This window comes from Pithys albifrons, chromosome 28 (assembly GCF_047495875.1).
Source record: "Pithys albifrons albifrons isolate INPA30051 chromosome 28, PitAlb_v1, whole genome shotgun sequence".
NCBI classification, from domain to species: Eukaryota; Metazoa; Chordata; class Aves; order Passeriformes; family Thamnophilidae; genus Pithys; species Pithys albifrons.
This window is the reverse complement of record NC_092485.1, coordinates 2,157,611-2,168,996: the sequence shown is the minus strand read 5'-3', so window position 1 is coordinate 2,168,996 and position 11,386 is coordinate 2,157,611.

Sequence of the window (11,386 nt, the reverse complement as noted above, 5' to 3'; positions counted from 1 at the left end):
AACACATGACATGAGCAGCTGACTTGCCCAGCTTTGCAGTGTGGGAGGGGAAAACCCAGGGCTAAAGCACAAGGTTAAAGTTCTTTGGCTTGCAAGACCCATGACAGCATCACAGACCCTTTCTCACGAGTCCTGGTCACAAACAGAAAGAGGAGGCTTGTTCTGCCCACCCAGCTCTGATCTGAAGGCAGAGAGAGTTCTGTGCTCTACCTGCTATCAAATACAACCCTTGGCAGTAAAGATATGTGTGTGAAGAACCAGAACCAACTCCTGCATGCAATGCTATGTCACTGAGGAAGAGTCTCCCAGGGTTTAATTATGGGACCATGTGCTCACCAGCCCCTTGCTCCTGGCTCCCAACCAGCCCAGGCAGTGCCAGCCCTTCCCACTGGAAGCTTGAACAGGAATGTCAAGGGTGTGCCCCGAGTGAGAGCTCTGGTGAGGCCACAGCAACAGCACCTGAAAGCAGAAAGCACCAAAGAAAGAGGCCTGTCCTGCTGGAGGGACTCCTTTTATGTCCATGGCTTAATCTACCCCCAGTTTACTAAACCCACAGCAGCCCAGATTGGAGGCTACAAAAATATCTCCCTTGCAAAATTCTCCCTTGTCCTTTGTGAAGCTCCAGCATTTTAATCATGTTCACACCTCCCTCTCCTGACACAAACCATCTCAGCTCCCTCAGTAACCCAGGTCCACAAAACCTGTGCATTGCTGATCTCATTCCCTTTCTGGCACAGTCACTCCCCCTGCACAGGCCTCCCAAACACCCCCCTTGGTTTATTCTCTGTATTCCTTCACCCCATGCACCCCACATTGGACTGAGATAGATTCAATAAGCAACTAGTGCATTTGGGGGGTTCTGTTGATATCTTCATCAGTCCCAGCCCTGGGCATGTCCCTAATTCCATATTGCTCCATCTCAGGACCCCCAGGAAGGTGCTGCCCAGCTGATCCAGGGCCCCTGTTATTGGGAAAGGAAAAACACCCTGTCTTGTAAATGGATCTCATTCTGCTGTGTCCATTTTTACATAGAATAAGGATCAAAATAGAGTTCCTCAGTTTGTCAGGGGGTTTCTGGAAGAGAGTATTGGTGCCAGAGCAGCTGAAAGTGTTTTTCATTCTTAACTTCCACCTGACATGCTGCATTTCATTCTTATCTATTCATTTAAGCATCCAGAGCCCTTTGGTCTTTATTCTGCAACTTGTCTTGCTGCTTCTCCTGCAAAAGTATTGCACAGGAAATGCATCATTCTTTCTGTGCAAAGGCATTTTCAAACAGGCCTTGCCTTCCCAAATCCTGGTAAAATTAACCAGACTTGGGTCTCTGAAATACCTTTAGAATTCCCAGACTTCAAGGTTAATCTGAAGTGCACAAACCTGCCTGAGGTCACATGGTCCTGCATCACAGGAGAAGTCAGGATATCCTGGGCAGGCTCTCAGGAGAGCTTTTTTTACAGGTGATGTTTATTTTCAGAGATATTTTAATAAGCCTAATCCATCACAGCAACCTTCTTAGGTTATTTTGCAGGAAGCTGGTGAGGATCAGATAGTGAGGAATAGTGTTTTGTCAAAGAAAGTCTTAAGAGTTCAGCTTTCTTCACAGGATAGCTCAAGATGTTGGCATTCTGCTTCTGCTCAGAATTACTCTGCAGAGAAATTTCCTTCCCCACTGACCAGATAAAGCTGAGCAGGTCCTGCTTCCAGTCCTCAGATTTATCCCATATTAATATGCCAAAAAGTGCCTCGTCCAATTAACAACCTTCCTTAAAGGATTTTCCTACAAGTCTTGTAACAGCTTCAAAGCTGTCCAAGGTTTTGGCAGTTCCAGCTCCCTGCACTTTAGGGGACTGTGAACTCTTACCCACCCCAAATCCTGGGAATAGTCCTGATTTTCACTGCTTGTCCCACCTACAGAAGCAGAAAGCCCAGGGGGGATTGATTTATGTCCTCCCAGAGGTCTTTCCATGCTGAGTACTCTCAAACAAGGTCCTGAGTTATTTCCCTTGCTCTAAAACCTCTCATTGTTTTTTCTTTTTTGGTCAGGATTGGAAGGGATTTAATGTTTATGTCCAAGGGTGGGATTTAACTGTGCATCTTGTTGGGTGGAACCTCAGCCCTGTGTTTTAGGGGGTCCAGTGAAAAGCCTCTCTGGGTCCCCAGGACAATGGGCAGTTGTGGTGCCAGGTTATGGAAGGGCAGAAGGACAGAAGTGATGGAGCTTGTGAGGCTTTTTGCAGGCACAGGGTCCTTCTTTGGAAGGGCAGAAGGACAGAAGTGATGGAGCTTGGGAGGCTTTTTGCAGGCACAGGGTCCTTCTATGGAAGGGCAGAAAGAAGTGATGGAGCTTGTGAGGCTTTTTGCAGGCACAGGGTCCTTCTTTGGAAGGTCAGAAAGACAGAAGTGATGGAGCTGTGAGGCTTTCTGCAGGCACAGGGTCCTTCTGGACAGAGCCTGCATTCCAGAGGCATCTCATCCCTGTGGGAGAGAGCAAGGAGACCTGGGGCTGCTCCTCCTGCCACATGCCACGTGCCACGTGTTGGGATCCGGGTTGTGGAGGCCGTGCTGTCCCCAAGGTCCCCTCTCCTGCGTGGGTTCCTCTCCCCCTCCCTGAGGGTGTTATTTACACCGTTTCCTGCCCAGGGAAGTTCAGCAGTTTGACGTTCCTGGGTTGGTTTCCGTTCTCCTGCCCGGCTCCCACCGGGAGCTCCGGCACAGCCCGAGCCCTGCAGTGCCGGCAGCAGCCGGGCAGGACCCTGCCCATGCCAGGGGGTGGCATGGAGGTGCCAGCCATGCCCAGGGAAGGAAGTGTAACCCCTGTCAGGCTGGACAACTCGGGCTCAACCACCCTGGGAGGGCTGGCAAAGCCGTCTCCATGTCCATCCTGCCCCTGGGTCCTGCTGCAGGGCTGGACCGGAGGAAGGGAGGACGCGCCCGGGCATCGCCGCGCGGCTTTTGGGTTCCTGCCGAATCGACGCCCTCCCTGCTCCCTCCCTCCCTCTCCCCTCATCCTTCCCGCCCTTCCCTTCTCCCTCCCATCCCACAGCAAACAAAATGGCTGCTCCATGGCCATTTTGTTTCCAGCCTGGAATGGGGAAGCAGGGACGCCAGGACTTGGCTCTTTTTTGGAGGCTCCGGCCACGCTCGAGCCCAACTCTCCCGTCTCTACGTGGCACCGGCTGTAGCAAGAGAGAGAGAGAGAGGGGAAAAAAAAAACAGCAAAAAAAAAAAAGGACCTTTGGAACGAGACCAGAGTCAGGGAGTGGGTAGTTTTGGCGAATGTTGAACGCTGAAAATGCCTGGAATTGCCAGAGTGAGCTTTTGTGTGAGCAGCGTAAGGGCCACTCGGTGCAGGCAGAGCCGCGGGGCCGCCGGAGTAGCCGCTCGGAAAGGTTTGTTGGCTCTGCTCAATAAAACAGCCCTTCTTTCTGCTGCCTTTGGGAAGTCCCAGAGAGCCCTGTTGTCTCGCTTGGTTTTGGAGGGAGAAGGGTGGCTTTTTTGGGATGATCAGCTTGCCGGACGGGTGCGATTTAACCTGTTGTGTGTCCTCTTGTTTGTGGGGAATGCCATGTCTGACCTTCCCACCGAGTTGGCAGAGCCTGGATTTAGCTGATGTAATCCAGAAGATATTTTTTTTTTAGGGATTTTTTTGTTTTGTTTTGTTTGTTTTGTTTGTTGCCTTCTTGCCTTGAAACTTTTCATCTCAGGAATAAAAAACCCCTTGATTTAAATATTAAAAGCAATAGCTGTTCTTGGCTTTTTAAGCCTTTGCTTTTCTCCCAAGGCTGTGATAACAACCTGTTTGCTGCACTCTCTGTGTCTCCTGCACACCTCAAGGTGTGATACACAACAGAGACACCATCAACAGTGACAAGCCTTGAAACTTTAACACAACTTGGTGTCATCACCATAAAATTTTCCACAGAAATGTGGCCAAAATACCAGAATAAGAGCCAAAAAGGGAGATTTTTTTGGTTTTTTCTCAAAGTGATCCTGCATTTCCTTCAGTATTCTGGATGCCTTGGGGTTGGTTGTCATGTCGTTCCGTTCATGGATGCTCCGAGGAGCGGATCTCCATCCTGGCACGGGGGGATCGGGCTCTGATGAGGCATCAGGGCCAGAGGGATCATCCTACTTTTCCTTGAGTGGCTGCCCAGGCATGTGGAGAGGAGCAGACCCTTTGGAGAGGAGCTGGGAAGGAAGGAGAGCACCAAGAGGCGAAGTGGCTCTCCTTGCACACAGAAAGGTATTTGCCTCCATATCCCCTTGGCTTGTTTTCGAGCAGACAATCCAGGGAGTTGGGTGGTGATGGTGGTCCCGGAGCTGGGGCTGCTTGTGAAGAGGCTGGGGGGGTGGTTTGGGTTGAAAATGGAATATTTTTGTCCAAATTTATGTTAGAGATGGATGTTACCTCCACACCTTTCACAAACAGCTTATGAATTGAACATCGAGGAGGAAAACAGCATTAATAGAAGAGCTTTATAAAATATTATGGAAAAGGATCTTCTTTCTTTAGCTTTTTGATTTCACCTATAGAATTGAGTACTTAAAAATAAACCTGAAAGGGGTTTTTTTCTCTTATTTTTAGTATTTGAAGAAATTACTCTGAACTATAAGCAGTGCCTGTCCTTTGTGACAAAAATTCTTGGATTTGGGTTTTTATTTTCTTCAGGAGAGGGTAAATTAAATGCAAATTTATACAGTTTAAAAAAAAACATTACCTTTGTAGCCACCTCTAATAATGTATTTAAGAAGGTTTAATAAAAGATAAGCCACATAACAAGCAAGTTACAAATACCTGTATTACAGATAGAAATATCAGATTCATTACTGGTGATCCAGATGTTTAAAACCATCTGATAAGACTCGAGACAACCCCTAAGAGATGAGTACCCTTTTATTGAGATACCTGTTAATTGTTTAATAGTAATTGCCATCACAAAGTTGATATGAAACCCTCCCTATGTCATTAAAAGGAAAAGCATTGCTGAGAGACAGGGACTATTGCAGGATTTAACTTTAAATATCTTTACTTGCATTTCTCTTTGGTTGTTCACGGTGCCTTTGATTAACTAAACATGATATTTAATACTGACTTTAGGCTTGGGTGTCTGGAAAGGCCTTGCTTTGCCGAGAGGTCCACGTGGCCTGGGAGAAGCTAAAAGCAAATTATCTTCGTGGCTGGTTTGCCAAATGTCCCTTTTTTGCTTTCCGGTGGCAAAGGGTTTGTTTGTGATGGTTTTTTGGGCTGTTTTCTGCTTTTTTTAGGAGCGGCTTCCGAACGGCGCTGGATGGGCTGCACATCCCCAAAACACTGGGGAGGTGTTGACACCTTCCATGCTTGGTTTGGGATTTTTAGTTTTGTTTTCCTTTTGTTCTGCTTGGCCTGTATTTGTCCTAGCAAGGTGGTGAGGATGGGAATGCTGCAGGATGGGAATGCCGCGGGATGGGAATGCCGCGGGTTGGGAATGCCACGACCGGCTCCGCTCCAGGCAAAGCCAAGCGAACAAAATGGCCACATTCCCCCATTTTGTGCCGGCTCTTCCAGTCCTGCCCCAGCCCAGCCCGTGCTCCAGGAGGCTGAAAACCCTCCTGGAGGGACTCAGGGCCCTGAATTCCCGCTGGGAATTCCTGCCTGTGCCCGGCGCGCTTTGGCACCGGCGAGCAGGACTTGGGCCGCACAAAGGCTGAAAGAAGTGGCAGCTTTTAAAGCCGTGGCAGCTTTTAAAGCAGTGGCAGCTTTTATGGTTTCCTCCTCCCCCCTCCTCCATGTCATTCAGTGCTCCTTAAGAAACCACCTCAGCTCCTCAAAGCTTTCCAGCTCCTCTCCCAGGCGGGTTCCCTCCTTCCCTGTTTTAAAAGGTGGACACTTGGCCATGCTTGGGCATCTTTGGTCTGTAGATGCTTTGAAATTTGAGGAACATCAGCTTGGGTGGCTTGCTGGGGTCATCACGACCCACTACCCCGAGCCCTGCTAAAGGAGGAGCTGTTTAGGTCACCTCTTGGTGCCAAAAACGAGGCTGAAAGCTGAACTGAGAATGCTGGTTTTGTGTTGACCTGGAAAAACATATTAATGCTTTTCCTGCCAGTTTTCCTCACCCCTACAAACACCTCTAGACAGCAGGACCATGTGGGGACACACTCTGAGCACAGGGACCTTCCTGCAGCTTCACAGAGATCCATCAAGTGCTTTCACAAAAATCAAATGTTGGCATTTTCAAGGATTCCTGTGAATCTGGAAGGGGAAAATGACAGGGCTGCTGCCTTAAGGCCTGCACAGAAAAAGGTGGTTTTCAAAGAGGTGCAGTTTTTGGTAATCAAGTGTCCAAAAGTCTTCCAAAACTGGGCTTAAAAATATCACAAGGCAGTGAGAGGCTTTGGGTAGAGGCCTCTGTTGGCTGAGATGGATTTGGTCCTGTCCTAACCTGGTTAGGGCTGCCCAAGGTGAACTATTGCCCTGGCAGTGCAACCTGAGACTGCAGCCAGACTGCCCAGGGCTTTACCATGGACTTGCTGTGTGATCTTTGGTGAAATTTTGGCACCTCTCTGCTGTTCCTTCTTTCCCCATCTTTTGTCCTGGTGGTTTGGACCATGAGCCATCAGCAGAGGGTCTTGCTGTCTTTGCAATTTGTAGAGGACAAACAAGTGTGACAGTGATAATAAGGGCAGGATGCTCTTAGTGATCCTCACTGGGCTTGGTATTTCTAAATCCTCCTGTTTGACTCCTTTTCTTCCCAGGCAATATTAGGATTGCAGAGTCAGCAGCTGGGTATTCCCAAAACCTATACTCATTAAGACAATTATTATAATTAAATCTTCTGTTTTCAGGATTACTTATAGAAGTCAGAAGGGATTTTTTCTCCCCCCCTCTCTCCATGTATAATTACATCTATGTGAACTCAGAGTTATTTAATATAATTTCCCACCCACAGTTTGAGATTGGCCCAAATGCCTCTACTCTGCAAGGGTATCAAGAGTGACCTTTTAAAAGCCTGGCTTGGACATCTGGCTTATGTTCTTAAAACAATACAAGCCACCAGATTGGGAATCAGGAAAAAATGTTCCTTCAGGTCAACTAGAAAAAGTCTCAGCACCCAGAAAATGAGCATCCTGTGCCTCTGTGAATCCTCCAGGAATCACCTGGGCCACCCATCTTCCCAGTCCCCTCCCAGTGCAGCATCCACTGGTTTTCTTGCCCCCATGGCTGGTGTTGCACGTGCTGAGAATGATGTCTGACCCCTGTGCATCACTTTCTATGCTGATAAAGCAGGAAAAATAGTATTTCCTCTCAGGAGGCTGTTTGGGATGGAAGGTTCTTGGCACTGGGAATGGGCTGGGTATTAAAGCTGTAGGAATCAGCCCTGCCACGTTGGTTTTTGATGTTGTTTATACCTTGTCACACCAGGAGAGGCCTGGGCCAGATGGCCTGGCACAGTGGGTCACTCCTTGTGAAGAATCAGAGTGTCAAAGGAAATTAAGAGAATTACCTGGGCTGTGTTGAATGCCAGTGAGGAGGAGTCATGGAAAGCTCTGCAAAGGAATGGTCTGCAAAGATACCCTTGTACCCTGGGCCATCCTAAACCCTCACAAGGGTTCCAGCTACAGCAGTTCACCAAACCCTTGGGAATCTCAGTTATCTAGGCTGTTATCTGTGGAAGCACAAAGCCTTGGGAAGCTTTTGTCCCTTTGGGGGCTTCTGCCTTAGCCCCCTCCTCTCCCACTGCAGCACATTTTGGGGGGCTGGGGACACCTCCTGCTGAGCTCCCATGGGAAGTTCTCCCCAGGTCTCTGCTGTGATGCACATGCTTGGCAAGCTCCTGGTGGCTCCCTCATCATTCTGGCTCCCTTTAATCTCCAAGGGGAATTCTTTCTCATTGCAAAAGAGCCTCACACGTTTCTTTTCAACTACCAGCTTAATACCTTGTGTCTGTATTTGGGTGCACAGAGAATGGGAAAGACTCAGAAGGGGAGCCAAGGGCTTGGGGGGAAGCCAGTCTGGCTGGGTCCATGCTAATACCTCCTGGCTGGGCTGCAGCATCAGGGGGACAGCACGGCTTGCGTGTTGCACTCATTTGTTTGGGAAATAAGATCTACCTTGATGGACTCGATACCATTACATTTGCAGCCTAAAAGCTTCCTAGGACTCAGTTATTTCTAATCTGCTCAATTCCCTGGAGTGCAGGGCAGCTAAATGGATGGATTCTCTTATCTGGCCTGGCAGGTTTGTTCTAGATACTCTGTGTGTTCAGGAGGTGAGGTCAGCCTGGCTGGGTGTGCTTGGCATTGCTGCAGCTTCCCCAGAGCTCTGCTGGCTCCATGTGTGGCCCCAGGCTCCAAGGGCAGGGCAGCTGCTCCCGGGCACCCTTGGGTGCAGAAAGTTTGCAGCCAGCAAGATTGCAAGGATAAGGTGCAGTCCAGCTGGACTGAAGGAGGTTTAAAGAAGGAAAGAGAGCTCCAGGACAAGGTTGGATACGACTTCTTTTCCCTGACATGATGATTTTTCCTGCCTTTCTCTTCACAGGAACTGCAGAGCAGCAGATGCCTGGATGAGGATCAGCTCAGCGTGGTCCCAAGCTGTCCTTGAGGCTGAGGTAGTAGATTGAATAGTTGTGGAGTCTGGTCCTCCCTTTGAGCTAACTATACAATCTACTGTCTTTCCTAAGGAGACAGTCAGGTCTTCAGGTCCCATCATGAACTTCTACGCTCAGGCAGGTGGTGCAAGTGCAGCAAATCTGTGAACCTGCCCCATCTGTGGATCAGGCGAGTCCTCTGCTCTGCTCTGCTCTGCTCTGCTCTGCTCTGCTCTGCTCTGCTCTGCTCTGTGGAGGTGAGGTAGTAGGTTGTATAGTTTGGTGGGAGGGATTTGATCCCATTTCAGGTGATAACTATACAGTCTATTGCCTTCCTTAAAGAGCAGCAAAAGCACTGGAGGAGCTCCTGAGGCAACACTTCTTTCTGTGGAGGATCCCAAAACATGGCATGGCATTGTTGAACAACTTCACAAGGTCTTCTCTTGGAGCTTTCAGGGTTGCATTCTCCTAGGAACTGCTCTGTGCCTCAGGAATACGAGCATGGAGCCACCTGTTTCCAGAGAATCCATCTCTGTTTGATGGGTGCAAGAGAAATGGTGAAATGAGTCTGTGCATCAGCTCCTGGGGTTCAATTCTACTCCTTTTGGGTTTTTTTTTTTTTGTTTTTGTTTTTGCAGGAGATGAGCTCAAGTTGTAAAGTGTTTAAATCTGTTGTTCTTTTCTGATCTGCCAGGGCTGGAGGGGAGCAGATACTTTGGTACAGACAGGATAGATCTGAGACAGATTTAAGTTTGTTGCACCCAGTTCTGATGTTTGGGTTGGGAATCTGATCCAAGGGCAAGCTTAGCCTGTGAACTCAGAGCCCTGGAAGCTGCTCCGAGGGCAAGCTTAGCCTGTGGACTCAGAGCCCTGGAAGCTGCTCCAAGGGCAAGCTTAGCCTGTGGACTCAGAGCCCTGGAAGCTGCTCCAAGGGCAAGCTTAGCCTGTGGACTCAGAGCCCTGGAAGCTGAGCAGATCTGGCTGGTTGGCCCCTGCTCAGGAAGTGCATTTTGCTTTGGACAAGTTCCCAGCTGTCCCATGCTATGGAGTTACAGAGTGGTTCTTTGTGATCTGATAATTCCTATCAACAGAACTCACTCCCATGCAAACCCTGGTGGGGAGGTTTGGGCTCGTGGGTGTTTACACAGAATAAGCCAGTGATTCAGACTAAAAACCTGGCCTAAACTGAGACAGGTAAGGAAGAGACATGAGCCAAAGGGAGCAAGTTCTGGGTTCTCCCAGGCAGGTAGCACATGCCTGACAACAGACATGTGAGAAGAGGTCACACTTCAGAGCTCTGGCCCTTGGCAGGGGGCAGGGAAATGTTAATTCTTCTCTTTCCTAAGAGCAGATGGGACTATCCCTCTGCCATTTTCCAGAGTAAGCAGGATCAAGGCCATGAGTGGAGCTGTAACATGATCAGGGCTGCATCACTTCTACAAGACCAAAGGACATTCCAGGCCCTTATCACAACCATCTCCCTGCCAGGGAGACACTGAGATCTGAGACACCAGGGCAAGCAGAGGACACCTTCTCAGATGAAGTGGGAGGGACAGAGCTGCAAAGAGGAATTGGAGCCCTCCAGTTTCACCCTGAGCAAACACACAGGGACAGCCAGACCTGACAGCTCGGGCTGTGGGACTCCCCAAACCCAGGCAGCTCCTTTCAGGCTCCTCTGCAGGGATGGGCTGTAGCTGCAGCCAGGCCAGGCCACAGCTGCTGGGTGGGGATGCTGCAGTGTGTAGCAGGGAAGGAATGCAGCCCTCTCTCCATAAATCTGGCTTTTCAGCAGTGCTGGTGACTTGCTGTGCAGAACTAGAGCTTGGTCCCCTTAGCTGCATTATTATCCTCTTGCTGCTTGCTAAGGGGCAGAGCTCCTGCCCACAACTTGCTTGGAAGGTACCAAAATAGCACCACAAGCATGGGAACTGAACAGCACATCCACTGCATATTTAAGGGGCATCCCCTCAAGAAGAACTAATCCTGTGTGTCCCAGATGGAATTAGTTCAGTCGCCCTCCATGGCATTGAAATGAATGCAGAGAATCTCAAGCAGTGAAACTGTGTGAGCTGGAAGCCATGAATAAAATATTACTGGAGATACTCTCTTGTGAAAATAAAATTGTTTGGACTTGTTTAAAACAGTGTCTTTATTGCCCTGAAGTGAGTTTGACTGGTGAACTGGGACCTCCAGAGGGGTGGCTGCTGTTCCTGCCTGCCCAAGATGCTGAGCATGGAAGGGAAGCCACAATGAGGATGTGGGGCAGACTGGGTTGGCCAAGCAGCTGAACCATCTGTTCTGGCTGTCAGGAGGGGCTTTCTTGAGTCAACACAAACCCTACATGAAGCCCAACCTGCTTCCTCACCCTCAGTCAGCTCAAGGGCTGCAGGTTGGGGTTCTCTCTGCCCTAAATAGTCCTTGCATGTTTATAACTCAGTTCACCATCAGGAGAACACAGGACTTCCAGGATCCATCAACCCAAATGAATTCCAGATAGAAAGAATTCCCAAATGAATTCCAGAAAGAAGCCAAGGCAATGTTTAATTTCTTCAGTGCCTCCTGACAGAAGGGGAAGGGCAGCCTCTGTCCAGGAGTGGGAACAGGCTGGCTGGGGTTCTGTTGTTGGGTATGTGGGACACCCACATGATTCACTGGCCAGGACCCCACAGCACATCTCAGTGGGGCAGCAACACCACCCCTGACCACAATGGCATGGAGGAACAGGCACCTTCTTTTAGCAAAAAGCAGCAACAAAACAAGATCAGGAAAGGTGGGGCCCCTCCAGCACCTCCCAAGACACTGTGGGATGAGAGCACTTC